This window comes from Hemitrygon akajei, chromosome 7 (genome assembly GCF_048418815.1).
Source record: "Hemitrygon akajei chromosome 7, sHemAka1.3, whole genome shotgun sequence".
Taxonomy (NCBI): domain Eukaryota; kingdom Metazoa; phylum Chordata; class Chondrichthyes; order Myliobatiformes; family Dasyatidae; genus Hemitrygon; species Hemitrygon akajei.
Genome location: NC_133130.1, coordinates 143,125,133 through 143,145,058, shown reverse-complemented (window position 1 = coordinate 143,145,058; position 19,926 = coordinate 143,125,133). Strand labels below are relative to the sequence as shown.

The window sequence follows — 19,926 nt, the reverse complement described above, 5'->3', positions numbered from 1 at the left end:
AGGAGAACCAGAGGGAGGTGATGGGCAGGTAAGGCGATGAGCTGAGAAAGGGAAATGGGAATGGGAATGATGAAGCGGGGTGGGGGGTGGAATTACTGAAAGTTTGAGAAATTTATGTTCACACCATCAGGTTGGAAGCTACCGAGACAGAATATGAGGTGTTGCTCCTCCAACCTGACTGTGGCCTCATCGCAGCAGTAGAGGAGGACATAGACTGACATACGGGAATGGGAAGTAGAAATGAAGTGGGTGGTCACCGGGAGATCCTGCTTTTTCTGGCTCGGCAAAGCAGTCCCCCAATCTATATCGGGTCTCACCGATGTATAGTAGGCCATACTGGAGGCTCTGGATACAGTAGACTCTCACGGGTGACGTGTGACCTCCCCTGGAAGGACTGTTTGGGGCCTTGGACGTTAGTGAGGGAGGGGTGTAGGGGCAGGTGTAGCACTTGCTCTGCTTGCAAGGACCAGTACCAGGAGGGGGTTCAGTGGAGAGGGCTTAATGGACGGAATGTAGGGAGCAATGCCTTTGGAAAGCAGAAAGGAAGAGGGATAAAAAGATGTGCTTGGTGGTGAGATCCCATTTGTGATAGCAGAAGCTACGGAGAATTATGTGCTGGGCGTGGAGGCTGGTAGGGTGGTAGGTGAGGACAAGAGGAACCCTGTCCCTGGTGGGATGGCAGGAGAATGGGGTGAGGCCAGACATGCATGAAATGGAAGAGATGTGGTTGAGAGCAGCATTGATGGTGGAGGAAGGGAAGCCCCTGTATTTGAAGAAGGAGGACGTCTCATTAGTTCTATAACGAAAAGCTTCATCCCGAGAGCAGATGTGGTGAAGACAGAGTAACTGAGAGAAGGGAATGACATTTTCACCGGTGACAGGGTCGGAAGAGGTATAGTCCAGGTAGCTGTGAGAATCAGTAGGTTTGTAAAAGTTATCAGTAGGTAAGCTGTCTCCAGAGATCGAGACAGAGTGGCCTGCTGAGTGCCTTCAGCAGTTTGTGTGTGCAGCCAGTTATCCTCTGAGGGAGGTTGTTTAAATTTAAGAGCCCAGCGGAAGAAGACCTGAGAGCTCGAGCAGCGTAATAAAACGAAAGCGATTCTCTGATGTACTCCAGTCCCAGACCATGAGAGCTTTAAAAACAAACAAGAGAACTTTAAAATCCATTCTAAAAGAACGGAAGCCAATGCCTATTTAGGATGGGATTTATTCCCTCATGCTGGTTTTGGTTAAAAGTCTTGCAGCAGCATTCTGAATGAGTTGAAGTTCTCAATAGATTGGTTTGGAAGGCTGGTGAAAAGTACATTACAGTAATTTAGTCTATGCAATATAAAGACGTGAATTAGTTTTTCAGCATCATTACATGGCAGAAAGGGCCGTGCCTTTGCAGTATTTCGGAATTGTAGAAATGCTGCCCTGGTCACTTTCTTGATGTGGGATTTAAAATTGACATCTGAATCAAGGATGACATCCAAGCTAGTAACTTTTGATTTTACAAGGGGAGCCAAGTTCCTGCAGCAGAATGAATCAGCACTCAGTATTGGGGATTGTTGTGTATTTAATAACTCAGTAATATTTGTAATGTTGTAAATATATTGTTTGAGTAAGCATTCTTTGTTTGTATATATAATTCATTCTGGTTGAATGTATGAAGTACGTAAATGGCATGGGTCATCAGGCCACTGCATCATGTGTGCCTCGCTTAAAGTAAAAATGAAACTAAGGCACGCATTTCTCAGGCTCCCATCTTTATCTCTTCATTAGTTTTTATGTTTTGGAATTACAAAATATAACAGTATTGACAAGGAAGTGCTGCTCTTTGGGAAGGGACAGACACAGTTGAGTCAAAAACAAAGGTAGAAAATGGACAAATTCAGAGGTTCCCAAACAATGAGTACCGGGGGATAATAAACATACTTTTTTTAAAAGTAGAAATTACTGGCTACATCAGAAGAAAGCACACGTTCAACTGCAAAAAAAAAAGATAAATGTATATTGTAGATTGAGCGAATTGACCAGTATTTTAAAGCAAATGAAATAGCCAATGAAAATCAAGTGCTAGTTTTGCTGAGTGCATTGGGTTTAAAGGCATACAGTTTGCTTAGATGTTTGGCTGATCTAACCAAACCAGCCGAAATGAGCTTTGCTGAAATCATGAAAGTAATGCAGGAACATTTCGAACCAAAACCATTATTGATTGCAGAATACTTTAGGTTTCATAAGCATAATCAAAAGAAAAGGGAGTTCATGTCAGCATACATGGCTGAATTGAAGAAGCTGTTTGAACTTGGTCAATTCAATGATGAGCTTAATGATGCACCGAGAGATCAGTTAGTTTGTGGAATCTTACAAGAAAGCATTCTAAAGTGGCTCCTAACTGAGACAATACTTACATTTAAAAGAGAAATTGAAATAGCTGTATCAGTGGAAACAGCAGACAGAGTCTCTACTGAGACTGAAAATGAGTGTGAACAAAATTTCAACTTCTAAACAGAAACCTGCCTGGCCAAGCAAATTGTGCTAGCATAGTGGCAGGGGCTCACATACACCAGACCAATGCTGATTTGAAGATAAAACTTGCAGAAAGCGCAACAAAGTAGGACACATACAAAGAGCATGTCGGGTCGACAAAACTAAATGGACAGCACAGGAAAGGGATAAAGATAAAAAGTTATTGCAGTTTCAAAAAGAGCATGCTGCTGATGAAAAATCTGATAATGCTGAATGTGACACAAGACTGAGAAGCCTTGAGATTTAAGATATGAAAACTAACAATAGATAATTAATACGGCTTACACGAGAAGTGAATGGCAAATTAATTAAAATGTAATTGGACACTGACTCGGCTGATACACAGAAATAAGTTTGAATGACATTTCAAAGATACTGAACTGAGGCCTGCAGATATCCAACTTATAGCAGAGTAAAGATAATTCCTGTGGGAGTGACATTTGTAACAGAGAAATGAAAAAAAACCAACAAATCACATTGAGTTTGTATGTGGTAAAAACAGGAGAACTAGCATTGCGACGTCAGACACTGTACTCACACATCGTCCAGTGAAGCTTGCCATGTACAGCCAGAAGAAAGTTGTCCAGAGCAGTCAGACCACTTCCTTCAATCCCAGAGTCAACTCCCACAACCACCACAGAGGAGGTTCCAGAACCTGGGACTGTTTCACAGCCACAAGTCTCACCTGCCAAGCAGATTGACACCCCTTGTCAGGAAATACATTATCTCACAAGAGTAAGCAGTGTCATGTATTTAATATTTAATTAATATTGATGAATTGATGAAGGGTTTCGGCCTGAAACGTCGTTATTACCTCCTCCCATAGATGCTGTCTGGCCTGCTGAGTTCTGCCAGCATTTCGTGCTTTTTATTGTAAGTATATTGTTTGATTGAGCTTTCTTTGTTGTTTATATAATATGCTATGATTGTATGTGTCATACATCATCACACCACCGCGTCACAATCACATGCCTCACTTAAAGTAAAAACAAAACTAAGATACACATCTCCCTTGTTTTTCTTGCAACTAGTTTTGTGTTTTGGAGTTACAAAGCATAACAGGGGTCGGTCTCATTATATCACCATTTTGTCTAGAATAAATTCTGCTGCCAGGGCAGTGAACCGTGACCTTGACCTCAGTACCCCGCTTCTTTGTCCCTATTGTTCCTGCAGCCTCTTTGCTTCCAAGTGCAATATAAAGAATGCCTTGTGTTCTTGCGACAAATACCCTGAGGCAAATAGCAATGAGAATGTCTTTGAAACAATCCTGCATCACTTCTGTGGAAGCTCATTAACAATGTTACATGATTCCTCTGTCTTCTTTCACCTACTCTCCTGCTGCCTGGCTTCCTGCACTGAGTTTGTGCTTCAATAGTTTGCTTCCACTGAGGTCCAAATCAACCCCATGCACAGTTTTAAGTCTGGAGAACCAAATTTGTTATCGAGCACAATTCTGGCATCAGCAATTGGTCCTTCCTTTCCAGGGAGGGATTCATTCATTGTCTGCTTCAGTTGCTCAGAAGCTCTGGTTTCCAAAAAGCAGAGAAAGCTTGTCTTCTGCCTTTAGCCTGGGTTGAGGTTTCAATAGGTACATTTAATGTCAGAGAACTGTATACAATATACATACTGAAATTCTTTTTCTTCGCAAACCTCCATGAAAACAGAGGAGTGCCCCAAAGAATGAATGACAGTTAATTGTTAGAACCCCAAAGCCCCCCCAACTCCCACCTCCCACACATAAGCAGCAACAAAGCGACGCTCCCCCTCCCCACCAGCAAAAAAGCATCTGCACCCTCCACCAAGCACTTAAGCGTGCAGCAAAGCATTCTGTTTCTCCGTTCCCTTTGCCCTGCTTGACTCTTGTCTCTCACGATCTGGTGTAGAATCATTTGCAGCTTCCTTGTCTCTGGGAGAGCACAAGGTCGAGACATCACTCTAGACTTCCAGCGAGTGTTTTTAGTCTCCAGGCTCCTCAACGCTCAGAGTGTGCCCTAGCTGAGTGCATTGCACAGCACAAATATCTATTTCCACTCAAGAGTGAGCATTTGCTACCAGCCTCTACTGCTGCAGAAAGGTGCTGCTATTTATGGGCAGTTTTGCTCACAGCAGACACATCCAAGTCTGCCTCTTGATGCTCATTAGATCCCTGGCAGTTTTGGACATGACGTTTGTGGCAGCTGAAGTGCCCCTGCACAGTCAAATGTCTACTGCAGACCTTAGGCTGACTACGTTTATTGGCAAAGAGGCCACATACAAAACAAGGAGATGCCATGCACTGGCATGTGGATAGCACTGCACCAGGATTGAATAGACAGGCTAGTGTGATGGGCATTAGGGAGGCAGATGAAATGCTGAGAAATGTGAAGTATTACATACTTGCAAGGAAGGAAAATGAGGAAATGCAATTTAGAGACAAAATTATAAACAAGGTTCAATATTCTTTGAAAGTGGCAGGACAGATTGAGAAATGGTTAAGGAATATTTGAAGTCCTGGGCTTCATAAATTGAGTTATGGAGCACAAGAACAAGGAAGTCTTGATGAATTTTGATGTAACACTGGCTTGACTTCACTCGAGTACCGAGTCTGGTTCTGGCAGGCACATTAGGAAAGTTGCGAAGGCTTGGGAGAAGGTGCAGGCGAGGGTAACCAAACCTGAGGGGATTTAGTTATGTGGGTGGAGAGAAGATGTTGTGGGGCAGCTCTCCTTGGAACAGAGGAGTTTGCAAGGAGAATGAAGTGGGATTTAAAATCACAAACGTTTTAAGGACAGCAGACAGAGAGAACCTGCGACTATCATTGGAGGGGTCAAGGACTGGGTGACGTGGAATGAAGGTGATTGGCAAAAGAGCCAAGTTCACTTTTATGTAGCAAGTGTTTGGGTCTGGAATCAACCTCTGGGGAGGGTAGGAGGCAGTCCAATTGTAACAGTAATAAAACTGAATAGGTATCTGAGTTGAGATAAAGTTCAGCACTGTGAGGTGAGGGTCAAGTATGGACATGCCGGGCCAAATGGCCTTCTTTCCACGTTATGACCATTTCATGAGTTGACTGAGACCAAGCTGTCTGGAAGCATTACCAACAAACGATCAGTGGGAGGAACTCAGCAGGTCCAATAGCGTCTGCGGGGAGATGGCATGGAAGAAGACAGCAGGTTCTTTAATTCCACAGTGAATTTGAGATTGGTTTAAATTTGTAAGTTCCAAAATTGATATGTGTATACAGCATTGCAAGAGTTTTGATGAACTGGGCATTGAGTAGGGGAAAGCTGACAGGGATTAATTTACGTAGCGAAAATATCTGGGCCCATATTCACTGGAAGGTCAGCCATTTCCAAATGGATCCGTTATCACTTTCTTTGGCTCAAGTTTGCTCTGGAATATCGTTGACCAGAAAGATCTGTTCCATGAATACCAAATGTCTTAACAATTTCATGTTGTGTCCGTAACCTGCTGGGGTATGTATTGTGTTTGGTCAGTAATCTCTCCCGGTTTGAAGTCCACAATCTGTGTCTCGGCTGGCTCACTTCCCTTGTGTCCCTGAGGTTCCGAGCTGATCCTGGCTCCATCCCCAAGGCTGGCATAGTGTCTGGCTTCTTTGGCTCACCCGGTTGGAGAGGAGATGAACAGTTCCACGCAGCAGGAGTGCAGCACAGCACCACTGTGTAATCCTGTGTAAGTTTGTGAGGTAACATCAGAAATGTCCAGCTCACCACCCCACAGACCCAGAGGACAACTCAGTTTAAGGAGGTGCAAACTTAAAGCTACAGCCACGCCTTCGAGTCGAAACACCTCTTGATGACCCTTCAACTCCAGCATCTGTGATCTCCAGCAGTCCATCAGCACAGACGGCAGTGATGGTACTAAGCCCCTTGTAGTGGTGGACTGGTCTCCCCTCCTGGGTACAGCCTGTGCTCTTGCCACCCTCCATGTGATGATATTGGGTTGATTGTCCACAAAGCCGTAAACCTAAAAGGAGATTTTCAGCCCTATCCAGTACAGATAACTACAGGTAAACTTAATATAAGGAGGTTATATTGTATCCACCTGCTCTTCAAAGACAATTTACTTCCCTCTCTAGTCTCTGCAGCAAGATCTAGCTGCCAATACCTACTGCTGGAAGTATCTCCTCCTTGGCAGGGAGCCTATAGTTCCAGCTAACAAAGTTGTTTAAACACAGTTTTTGAAATAATACAAATTTAGACAAATAGTTCTTAACACACATTTAAAACTCAGTCATAGAGTCGTAGAACACAACAGCACAGAAACAGGCCTTCTGGCCCATCTAGTCTGTGCTAAACCATTAATCTGGTTAGTCCCATCAACCTGAGCCTTCCATCCCCTCTCATCCATATACATATCCAAATTTCTCTTAAAATTTGAAATCATCCCTACATCCACTAGTGCTGGCAACTCGTTCCACACACTCACCATCTTCTGAGTGAAGAAGTTCCCTCTCAGGCTCCTCTTAAATATTTCACCTTTCACCCTTAACCCAACCTCAGTGGAAAAAGCCTGGTTGCATTTATATCCCTCATAACTTTGTATACCTCTATCAAGTCTCCCCTTAATCTTCTAGCTTCCAGGGAATAAAGTTTTAACTTATTCAACCTTTCCCAAAAACTCAGGTCTTCAAGTCCTGGCAACTCCTTGTAAAGTTTCTCTGCACTTGTTCAATTGTATGTACATCTTCCCTGCAGGTATGTCACCAGAACGACACTCAGTACTCCAAATTAGACCCCACCAACATCTTATACAATTTCATCATAACATCCCAACTCCTCTACTTGACACAATGTGCCAGAAGATTTCTTTACGACCCTATCAAGGAATTATGCATCTGTATGCTTAGAACCACTCTGAAACACTCAATCCCAGATGATATCCCCACAATTGAAACACTCTGGTTCCGTCGGCTGCGTAAGTCTAGGGAAGACAATCTCCGGTCCCACCAAACGCGTGAGATTGAGGTGCAAGCCCACCCCGAAACCCCATTTGTGTGGATGCTGCGTGATTCGTTACCCTGTTACAAATCAGTACCACGAAATATAAACAGTACACTGCATTCAATTAAATGATATAGCTTTATAATTAGTAATTTGTCTAAAGGGTTGGTAAAGAAAAAGCAATAAAAAAGAAAAGGGCCCATTTTACTGGAACAGCCTGATGTGCACAAGTTGGAGCTCACGGCTTCCCCTTCACTGATCCTCCTTCGATCTCTCCGGGTTTCGTCAAATCATGGCTCCTACGACCTAATCTCCTGCCAAACAAAAGACCCAGCTTACACCAGTGGCAGGCACACAACATGAAAACACACTCCCATTCCAAGGCAGCCATTATCTCTGACCATAACCCAAACACTGCTTCTACAGAAAGACCATTGTGTTAGCAGTGAAACCTTTCCCAGGGTGTTACACCCACCCCCCACCAAAATTAGTCATGTCCTCATGACATTGAGATAATTTGCCACCCCTTCATACAAAGCCCAAAGTCCAACCCAGGTGTAAAAGGCAGTGGCATAGCTCATCAAGGGTATAGGTGCCAGACTCTGTTCCCCCAGTGCTACACAGGCCAGCCTATCTGCTGGTCTCCTGGTTTTTTGAGACCTCCTTACCCCATCAACTACTCCTTCAGGTTCAGACACACCTTGGGATACTTCTGGTCTACATGTGGCCTCCCCTGGTCTATCACTCATGTCCTCCTGCAACTCGGACCTCTCTGTTCCTCGGCTGAGCTCCGCTTCATCCCTTTCATGGTCCTGCTGAAACGGAGTCTGTCCACTGATAGTCCCCCCCAATTTCACTTGACTCAGCATGAGAAGGGTTGGGAATCTCTTCCTTAATCAGTGGGAGTTAGCAAAAGGGAGCATATACTACACCCTCTGCGAGTCCGTATCCCCTTCAGGGGTGGGGCCCGGCCTAACCTCTCCAGCTGTTGGTCCTTCAGTCGCTCTGCTTTGCTGCAGAGTCCTCTTTCTAGGTGTCGGCTCCAGTTCGGGCTCTGGGTCAACCTGCACCTCTTGTCCCAGAGGCAGAAGGCAGTTCCGATGGAGAATCTTGACAGGCCCATTCCTATCCTCTGGTTTCATCCAGAAACTGGTATGCTTGGCATCTGACTCTCCACTACATAGGGTGTAGCTGCCCAGTGGTTGGCCAACTTATGCTTCCCAGGTAGCCCCAGATTCCTTATGAGGATTCAGTCTCCTGTCATGAGTTGGAAGAACCTATTTGATCATACCTCCTCTTATTTCCTTGATTCTGCTTGGCAGCCGCAACCTCAGCTAATTCATAAGCTCTTTTAAGCTCCCTTCTCATATCAGATACCATACTCAGATAAATCTTCAGTGGTAGGTCTTCTTCGCCAGTCCCACAACAAAGTCAATGGGCAACCTTGCCTTGCACCCAAGCATCAGATAAAATGGCAAGTACCCAGTAGCTTCATTTTGTGTACAGTTGTAGCAGTGGATCACATGTCCAATACTGTATGTTGACCCCAACTTGTTCTTCTTGTTGATTTCCAAGGTTCCGAGCATGTTTGGCAAGGTCTGATTAAACCTGCAGGTGATAAGACATATTCCTCGACTTCTCGACTCCGAGCATGCTCAGTAACTCACAGATGAGCCTACTCTTGAAGTCCCATCCCTGATCACTGTGTATCTGACAGGGGAGCGCATAATAAATGAAATACTTCTCCCATAACACTTTGGCCACCGTGGACGTCCTCTGACCGTTGGTAGGGAAAGCCTGCGCATATCTGGTGCCATGATCTGTGATGACTAAGACATTTGCCATGTTGCTGGTATCTGGCTCTATTGACAGGAAATCCATACACACCAGGTCAAAGGGCCTCACACTCTGCAAGTGGGGCAACGGAGTGGCCCTCATAGGCAGCATCTTCCTCTGTGTGCATCAAATGCACGACTTGCAGTATTCTTCGACCTCTGGCTTCACTCAGGGCCAGTAAAACCGGCCTCTGAGCAGTCCATAGGCCTTTTCATCCCCCAGATGTCCAGAATCATCATGAAGTGACTTCAACACAATCCTCTGATACTTCTCAGGCAGACCCAGCTGGGAACGCTGAGGTCAGTCCAGAGGTGACGTGACCCGGTATAGGATCTGGATACTCAACTCCAATCTGGGCCACTCTCTCAGTAATGGAGGCACTGCAGCACGTTTCACCTTCTCCACTTGGGCTGGGTCTCCTTTCTCAACTGCTGACCAAATGGTAGCGATGCACGGGTCATCTCGCAGAGCAACTTCCACTTCCCCAGCACTCAATTCCAGTAACTGGTTTGTCTTCAGAGCAGTCAGGTTACAGTAAGCTTGTGGAATGGTGTCATCAGAAGCTCCCAATTGATCCACCGCTCGATCCTGCCCCTCCTTTCCCTCCTTTCCCTCCGCCTTCACTGTGATGGCACGTGACTTTCACTCCCAGGGCAGGAATGCTCGCTCTCCCACTCTCTGTCCCTGTCCAGCCCTTCAGGCGCATGTCGGGACAAAGCATCAGCATCAATGTTCCTGCTTCCCGGCCGGTACTTCAGGCTGAAATCATAGGCAGATAACGCCGCCAACCACGATCGCCTGTGGCAACAATTTTGCTGAGGTCAGGATATAAGTTAGGGGATTGTTGTCCGTCCTCAACTCAAACTTGGCACCATAGAGGTAGTCACTCAACTTATCCACCACAACCCATTTCAATGCCAGAAACTTCAACTTGTGCGTGGGATAGTTTTTGTCAGAGGGCGACAGACTCCAGCTGACAAACACAACAGGTCTCAACCCGGTGCCCTGATCCTGATACAGGACACCCCCTAAACCCTCTCGGCTAGCATCCGTGTGCAGAAGATTTGCAGTTTCAAATGGCTCCTGCCCTGCAAAATATTCCTCTTTCAATAGACAATAGACAATAGGTGCAGAAGTAGACCATTCGGCCCTTCGAGCCTGCACCGCCATTCTGAGATCATGGCTGATCATCTACTATCAATACCCGGTTCCTGCCTTGTCCCCATATCCCTTGATTCCCCTATCCATAAGATACCTATCTAGCTCCTTCTTGAAAGTATCCAGAGAACTGGCCTCCACTGCCTTCCGAGGCAGTGCATTCCACACCCCCACAACTCTCTGGGAGAAGAAGTTTTTCCTTAACTCTGTCCTAAATGACCTACCCCTTATTCTCAAACCATGCCCTCTGGTACTGGACTCTCCCAGCATCTGGAACATATTTCCTGCCTCTATCTTGTCCAATCCCTTAATAATCTTATATGTTGCAATCAGATCCCCTCTCAATCTCCTTAATTCCAGCATGTACAAGCCCAGTCTCTCTAACCTCTCTGCGTAAGACAGTCCAGACATCCCAGGAATTAACCTCGTGAATCTACTCTGCACTTCCTCTACAGCCAGGATGTCCTTCCTTAACCCTGGAGACCAAAACTGTACACAATACTCCAGGTGTGGTCTCACCAGGGCTCTGTACAAATGCAAAAAGATTTCCTTGCTCTTGTACTCAATTCCCTTTGTAATAAAGGCCAACATTCCATTAGCCTTCTTCACTGCCTGCTGCACTTGCTCATTCACCGTCAGTGACTACTTTCGATCACTACTTCAAAACAGGAGGCTTTCTGATTTACAAAAGATTTCCAGATTCCAAGGTTTATAAACTACAATGGATTTCCCAACACAGATACAGTTCTTATGAACTAGAAGCACCTACCAATGAGTGCAGACGAACAAGTCACCCATCACAGAAAGCGAGGTTGTGGAATGAATTTTAGTTCTTTATGTCACCCCATCTTTTTGATATTCTCCCTATCATTCCTAACAATTCCCAATGCTTTCTAACATTTATACAGATTTGCTACCCATTGACATTATCTGCATGTGATGTTTCTCAGATGCCTTTGCTGGGACGTAATATTTCACACTGATGGTCTAAAAGCTTCTGGGGATAGCGATCCCAGACACCCAAAGTTAATGCTGTCAGGGCTGACTCTCTGAGTACACGAATATCCCAGTGATAACTGTGGCCATATTTGATGTGCTCAGTGACAAAATAAGTCAGATCTGGAACCTTCCTTTATCACAATGATACATATAACTTAGCAATAGTTGGCTGGTTTAATGAATGCCAATTAACATAACCCCATTGTTTTGTTTGTTTAATGCAGGTGAGAATATCTCACAGTCACTTCACTTTACAAATCATCTCTCTTGAGCAGCCAGTCCTGTGATGTGGGCCAGCAGACAGTGCTGTTTGTTTGCAAAGCTGTCCTTTTAACTTCAGACTGATTATTACTTGCAATTTACAGTAAGACTGAAGATTGGTTCTTGTTTACAGCAGAAAGTAGAGCAAAGAATATTGGTAAGAAGTTTAGCTTTGTCTACAAACAACTCTGACCCTAGGGAAAGGTTATGCTGCTCTGCCAGAAAGCTGAGATTAGTAACAAGCTCTCAGCTACTGGCAAGTGAATATTTAACACAAACTCTGACTGTCTCTCCGCGAAGTTCAGTGATTTCAAATTCAGCTTTCACTATGAGATTTCAGTTCAAGTTTCTGGTTCATTAGTCCAGACCAGTCCAGTAAGTTAATTAGCATTTTGGTATTCCCAGATGAATCAAAGACCCCACCCAGTCCAAACATTCTTTCTTCTCCTCTCACTCACTGAGCAAAAAATGCAAATACCTGAAAGTACATTTCACCAAGTTCTAGGGCAGCTGCTATCCCATTCTCATCAGGCTCTTGAATGAAATTCTTGTAAAATAAGATGGACTATTGGCCTCACAATTTACCTTGTTATCATTTTTCACTTTACTTTTGATCTGCACGGCACTATTTTTGGTAGTTTTTATACTTTAGTCTGCATTGTTTTGCCTCATTCTCGTTGAATGCACTGTGTTGTTACGTACTCATGACACGTGACAGTGGTACCCTTGTCACGTGACTGGGGTTGAAGTTATACTGGACTTGAGGTAATGGTCTTGTGATGGTGGAGTGACGGCATTTTCCCACCAGTAGAGGTCATGTGACAGGTTTTTTTTTACAGGGTATAAAAGGAAGACCCCACCCTGTGGGGAGGGGCAGTTCGTGGCTGGATTTGCCAAGCTGACTTCATGCCACTGCGTGATTTAATGTGATGACGCAGTTTAGTTGAAAAATGAAGTTTTATCTAATGCCTAAAGTTTAAAAGGTCATTGCCAGCAGTTTCTTACAATACTGCTAGTTGAGAGTGAAGTTTGGAGTTCGGAAGTTAAAGATCGAGGAGAATCGAATTTCGAGGGTGGATTGGGTTCGACCTTGTGTGATCCTCATTCGGAAGGATTTCGTTGACTGTTCTCGTGTTAATCTCTGCGGGAAAGCAGGAGATTGAGAATAGTTTGGAAGAAGAGGTCAGTGCCTTTAAACCGTTACGTTTTATAAAATTCTTCGTGGGAAAAGTTCGACGCCGGGGATCGAAGGACAACGACGTGGAAGAGAATTTAAATCGCCTTAAAAAGTCTCTCCTTTTAAATGGACTGAGCATTTTGAACTTTCGGCATACCACTTTAAACAACTGTTTTTGCAACATTGCTTTAAGAACTGTGAAGCTGCCGCACAGCAGCTGTTTTCCAGTTACGTTAGTGTTTGTTTACTTTTGGGGGGTTTGTTTTCAGTGTTTAATAAAAGTGTTATTTGTTATAAGAACCCTTGCCTAACTCACATATATTTATTGTTGCCTGAATACGTAACAGTGTAATGACTTGATCCTTATGGACTGTACGCAAGACGAGATCGTCACTGTACTTTGTGCGTGTCAATGAGAAACCAATACCAGTGAACGCCAGGACATCATTAGGAATGGCTGGTCTATGCTGGCCCTGTATTAAGGATATCAGCCCAGTGGCTTTTGTTTAAATGCTGGGCTGTATTTTGAATGTCAGGTCTCTGTGGTCAGGTCAGTGTGTGAGTCTGTGAAAATTCTGTGGTGACAGTGGAATTTATAACAATGGACTTCTTTATGTTCTAATTGTGTTCTTTCTCATAAAATTGTCTATAATATATATTTAGCTTACATATTTTTCGCGATGCTCTGTGTCAGTGATGCTGCTGTAAGCTCATCATTGTGCATGTTCACGTATATACTCGTGCATATGACAATTAACTCAGCTTTGACTTTATATTATTCTATATCCTACCCTTGGGATCTCCAAACTCTTTCAACATATTCATTATCTTTTGACTTTCCAGACGCAGCTTTCTGACCCAGAGCAAAGGACTGATGATAGCACGTCTCTGAGAACGTAACTGGAGGAGAGCGCAGGAGAACAGGTGTCTCCCACTCTCCAGGTGTGACTGTCCAAGGTAAAGCTTGCTGGATGATATAAAGCAGTGCTCATTTTCCACCAGCCTTTACCTGTGTTTTCATTTCCATGACCATGACTTTAATGGCCGTATTAAGATGAATGTTTGCTGCATCCATGCGGTGAAGCTCAATGTAACGTCAATACCATGACAATGTACAATAAATCATGGCAAAGGTGAGACAGGAATCCTCTGTTACAAATTAAACATAAGATACTGGAAATCCTGAACAACACACACAATATGCTGGAAGAACCCAGGAGCCAGGTGGTATCTATGGAGGGGAATAAACAGTCAACATTTCGGGCTAAGATCCTTCATCAAGACCAGAAAGGAAGGGAGCTGAGGCCAAAGTAAGAACGTGGGGGTGGGTGGGGGGGTGGGGGGGAGGAAGGAGTTCAGGCTGGCAGGTGATAGGTGAAACTAGGTGTGGGGAAGGTGAGTTGTTGGAGGGGGGGGATTGAAGTAGGAAGTTTGAGGTGACAAGTGGAAGGCGTAAGTAGCGGAAGAAGGAGGAATTTAATAGGAGAGGAGACTGGACCAAGGGAGAAAAGGAGGAGTCCCAGAGGGAGGTGATGGGTAGGTCAGGAGAAGAGAAGGGGTGAGATGGTAAGCAGAATGGGAATGGAAAGAGAGAGAGAAGGGGAAGGGTGGGGAGGTAACCAGAAGGTAGAGAAGTTAATGCTCATGCCATCAAGTTGGAAACTACCAAGACAGAATAGGAGGTGTTGGTCCTTTAACTTGAGTTTGGCCTCTGTACAAGAAGCTACTGGTAGAGTCACTCAGTAGATGTAACTGGGCTCAAAGTGAGAAATGACAAACTGAGGAAGGCTGTGTAAGCTTCTAAATGTAATTAACCCATTGGTGTGTTCTTACAGTGCAATGCCTGCTAGCAACTGCCCCGCAAGCAGATGCAATCAGATTAGACAGACAGTCTCGAAACTGGATTCCCGTTCATGCATCACAGCTTAGAAGTTGTTCCAGACTGATAGTTCTGGCATCGAGAAACTGGGCTTTATGTAACGTTATACTGATAGGGAGGGTGTCGGTTCCCTGTCAATCTGCTGGAAGGCCCCCAGCAGTCTTCAGTTGCATCTGTTGAACTGATAATCTACCAAAGAAGCATCACATTTCAGCTATGCCGGAGATTTGCAGCTGAATAAATGTGCACTGCAGTGGTGGGGCTGTGTTCCAGGAAGGGTTCCGGCTCAGGCCGGGGTTGTCCGCCAGAGTCAGGGTCTGGAGATTGGCCAAGGTCTTCACAGTTGAACAATGACAGCGTGACCTCTGAGAGGCATTACCTCCATCCTACAGAATCTCAGAGCACAGATACAAGTCCTTCAGCCCCTTGAGTCCACTACTTTTGCCAGATGCCCATTTATACCAAGCCTACACTGATCCCATTGTATTGTGTCTGCTCTCCCATTAATTCCCCAAATTCCACTGCTCACCTCAGAATCAGGATCAGCTTACCTGCAACATCTTATATGATGTGAAAGTTGTTTTACAGCAGCATTGGAGTGAGATCAAAAACCTTCACAAGGTTCTATAGATGTGAGGTGGGAAGTGTATTGACTGGCTGCATTACGGCCTGGTATGGAAACACTAATGCCTTTGAACAGAGAATCCTAGAAAAACGAATGGATTCAGCCCAGTACGTAATGGAAAAAACCCTTCCAACCAATGAGCAAATCTACATGAAAAGCTGCTCCGGGAAAGCAGCATCCATCATCAAAGATCCTCACCACCCAGGCCATGCTCTTTTCTCTTCTCACAGCTGCCATCAGGTAGAAGATACAGGAGCCTCAGGACTCACACCACCACGTTCAAGAACAGTTACTACCCCCTTGAACAAAAGAGGTCAGATGTTCCCACAACCAATGATCTCACTTTAAGGACTCTATATCTTGTTATTTCATGCTCTCATTATTTATTCCTATTTATTTATATTTGCATTTGCACAGTTTGTTGTCTTCTACGCTCTTGCTCTTTCATTGATCCTGTTTACAGTTACTATTCTATAGATTTGCTGAGTATGACTACAGCAAAGAGAATCTCAGGGTTGTATGTGGTGGCATGGATGTGCTCTAATAATAAATTCTACTTTGAACTTTGAACAAAGATGTGGAAATTATTATAGATTACAAAATAAGTAAGTAATGGAACGATGAGGTAGTACTCATGGGTTCATGAACCATTCAGTAGCTTATTAATATGGCAATGATCAAGTCTTTGGAACATGGAAGAAACCACAGCACCTAAGGGTCACATGGAGAATGTGCAGACTCCACATGGACAGCAGCAGAGGGGAGAATCGAACCCAGGTCACTGGAACTGGGACCCTGCAACTCCACCAGCTGCCCTGGCCAGTAAGAACATGCTCCTTGGCTGGGTTGCCCAGAGTGAGCCTCTCTACACACAATTATTGTGCCGCAGGGTATAACTTTGTCCTATTTTTCAGCATGGTTGCCAAAAGATAAAACGTGCCCTGAGCAAAAAGCAACACACAAAATGCTGGAGGAACTCAGCAGGTTAGGCAGCATCTATGTCAATGAATAGACAGACGATGTTTCGGGCTGAGGTCCTTCTTCAGGACTGAGAAGGAAGGGGGAAGACATCGGAATAACAAGGTGGGGGAGGGGAAGGAGGATAGTTAGAAGGTGATGGGTGAACCCGGGGGGGTGGGAAAGGTAAAGGGCTGGAGATGAAGGAATTTGATAGGAGTGAAGAGTGGACCATAGGAGAAAGGGAAGGAGGAGGGGATCCAGGGGGAAGTAATAGGCAGGGGAGAAGAGGTGAAAGGTTGGACTGGAGAATAGAGGAAGTGGGGGAGGAGTTGTTTACTGGAAGGAGATATCAATATTCATGTCATCAGGTTGAAGGCTACCCAGACAGAATATATAGTGTTGTTCCTCCACCCTGAGGGTGGCCTCATCTTGGCACAAGAGGAGACCTTCAACCTACATGTTGGAATGGGGATGAGAATCGGAGTTGAAATGTGTGTCCCTGGGCAACTCCGCCTTTGTGGATGGTGCGGAAGTGCTCAACGAAACAGCCTCCCAATTTACGATGGGTCTCGCCAGTGCAGAGGAGGTTGCATCGGGAGCACCAGACACAAAAGACAGCCCCAGCAGATTCACAGGTGAAATGTTGCCTCGCCTGCAAGGACTGCCCAGGGCCCTGAATGGAGGTGAATAGGCAGGTGTAGCTGGTTTCAATCTGCTACACAGTCAGCGTTTTTCGACGTATGTAATATTCATTGCTTGAACAGCTTTGGTGCTGTTTATAACTATAATTATGGAGTTAGCAGCTGTTAATAAAGCTGGAGTTTCAACATACTAGTCTGTTTGAGAAGTAGATTTAATCTGAAGCTCTGATCAGGAGGTGGTGATGAAAGCAGTGTACGGGCTGCTTTGATGGGACATGAGAACAGCCCTCCGGCCATATCAGATCAGATTAGCTGACTGTCGTACACACCAGGATACTATAAAATTTCTTGATTGTATGAAGTTCGCAGAATAAACTGTGTTCATGGTAACAATAATTTCAACAAAGATTGCAAAACAACAGAAGGCTGCAAAGTATAGTAGGTACACACTGAAGAAGTGCAGAAAGAAATACTGAAGTGATAATAATGGAAGAGGTTGAATTAAGCCTCTGAGAACATGGCAGCTCCTCTGCGAGGGGGATGTGACAGAGGAGGTTGGGTCAGATGACTGATGGCAGTGGGGAAGAAGCTGTTCCTGAGTCTGTTTGCCCAGGCTTTCAAACTCTTGCGTCTTTTCCCAGAAGGTAGAAGAGAGAAAAGAAAGTGATTCAAAGTATAATTAATATCAAAGAAGATATAAATTATGCACCCTTGAGATTTGTCTGCTTACAGGTAGCCACAAAACAAGAAACCCAAAAGAACCCAGTTAATAAAAAAATAAAGACCAACACCCAATGTGAAAGAGGGAAAAAAACACAAATTATGCAAACAGTAGAAGCAAGCAACAGTATTCCGAAGCAAATTGAGTCATAGATCCAAATCCCTGGAGCAGCTCAGAGTAGGCCTGAAGCCTCGGTCTCGTTTCATCATATTAGTGGGGCAAATCGCTCTGAAGCTCACAGAGAGGAAGCACAGCAGCCAGGGGCAGTGCCACAGAGAGAGGAGTGAACATCACAGGAGAGCGAATTAAATCAGCCCAGCCCTTGCCTTTGATCCCAACACCCTGCCTTTTCAGTCTATCTGGGCCAGCCGTTAAAATGTCCAAACAGCAGATCGTGCCTTGCATTAGGAGCTGGGCCCCACCGTGGCTAAATGCTCCGGGCCTAGACCAGGGTGACAAACATCCCCAACGATACTACTAGCCTTCCTGAAGCAAAGTACCATGAAGGCGGACTGGTTGGAAGGAAGGAAGTGATAAGCCTGTGATGGACTGGGCTGCGATCAGAACTCTCTGCAGGTTCCATCAGTCTGGGGTCAGAGCAGTTGCTATACCAGGCTAAGGTGCAAACTATCAGGCCGCATCATGTCGCACACCTGCAGAGAATCCTCACGGATGAGCCGAATCTTCTCAGGCACCTATGGGAGTACGCGTGCTGATTTGTCGCCCTTTCAGGACTGGGTGCCCCTCAAGCTCAGAAACGGGGAGTGGGCAGGCATGGGTACACACTTACTGCAAAGGCCACAACAAAAACTTGGAGGAATCAGAGTACCATCTAATTGCTATGTTAACAAAGCTCCAGGGAGTGAAATGTGTTATCAAAATAGAGAGCAACTCCTGGCTTCCCCCAATAAGATGTGGCCTGGTACAACTCATCATCACTGGAGTTCTGAGCACTTCCATGGATCTAAAAGGCATCATGGGACGGATTAAGCAGCAGGAGCAATGGTGGCACCTCCAGAATATAGTCTCCAAGCTCCACCCTCACATCTGTCCTCAACAGGCAGATTTGACGAGGCTGGACACTAGGATCATGGAGGGGCGAGTGGAGATTTGGTCCAGAAATGGTCACAGCTGTCAGATTAGGCACTGAGTTTGCCAATGAAGAAGGATAGGAGGGTGTGACCATGGGTGAGATATGCCTGGGGACTCGGAAACTGCTGTCAAAGGACACTCAGCCTCCATTGTGTCAAGCAGCCTACGCAGGTGAGAGCAGAGACCGCATGGCGGGTGAGCAAACCGACTATGTGTACACTGTGCCTGGCGACCAGGTTGCACTGGTGATGGGACACACTAGAGCGGGCGGGATAGACACTGTTTCCTGTAGCTGTGAGTGTGAGTGTCGGAGGCTTAAGGACATCTCCTAGGGGTTTGAAGAGGGGGCAGAAACATCTAGTGACTCAGAGGTGAGAACTTGAGCCCAAATTAAAAGACCGTGAATCACTCTCTGAATCATCTAAAAAACTGGCTCAGGTCAATGAGATAAAAGATTGTCTTATTGATCTGCGGATCTATGATTGGTGAAAAGGGTTCCGGTTAATGGGGAAAGAGCGAGCTGTGCTACTTGAACAGATTTTTCTGAATTTTCTTGAAGAGGGCTAGGGTCAGTGATTTAGGAAATCAAATATCCATAGCTATGGTTAGGCCTTTAAACTAAATAGAATTATAGAATTATACAGCATAGACACAGACCCTTCATCCCAACTCATCCATGACAGCCAAGGTGCCCACCTGAGCTATCCACATTTGCCTGCATTTAGGCAAAATATTATTTTTTAACGTCATAATTGCACTCCTCTCTACCACTTCATCTGGCAGTTCTTTCCATATACCAGTCGCTCTCAGTGTGAAAAGCTGGCAGGTTGTTCCTCCAGTAAATCTTTCCACTCTCACCTCAAACCCTCTGGCTTTAGACTCCCCTGGGGAAAAGACTTTGACCCATCTCTTTATCAATGACCTTCATGATTTTATAAACCTCGATGAGGTCATCTCCTTCACTCCAGGGAAAACAGCCCACCCTATCCAGCTTGTCCTTGCAACTCAAGTCCTCCAGTCCTGGCAACAGCCCTATGGATCTCTTCTGCACTCTCTCAAGCTTAATCTCATCTTTCCTATAACAAGTCAAAGCGATATTCTCGGTGTGATCTCACCACTGTCT

At 45.1% G+C, this 19,926-nt stretch overlaps 1 long non-coding RNA gene across 1 annotated transcript in view; it reads right to left on the bottom strand.

The window, feature by feature from the left end:
• Positions 1–7,624: 7,624 nt before the first annotated feature.
• Positions 7,625–19,926, bottom strand: part of LOC140731000 (uncharacterized) — a 28,992-nt gene continuing 16,690 nt past the window's right edge. Inside the window, exon 3 of the long non-coding RNA XR_012099716.1 lies at positions 7,625–7,768. This is a non-coding gene — a long non-coding RNA (uncharacterized lncRNA). The remainder of the gene's footprint in view (positions 7,769–19,926) is intronic.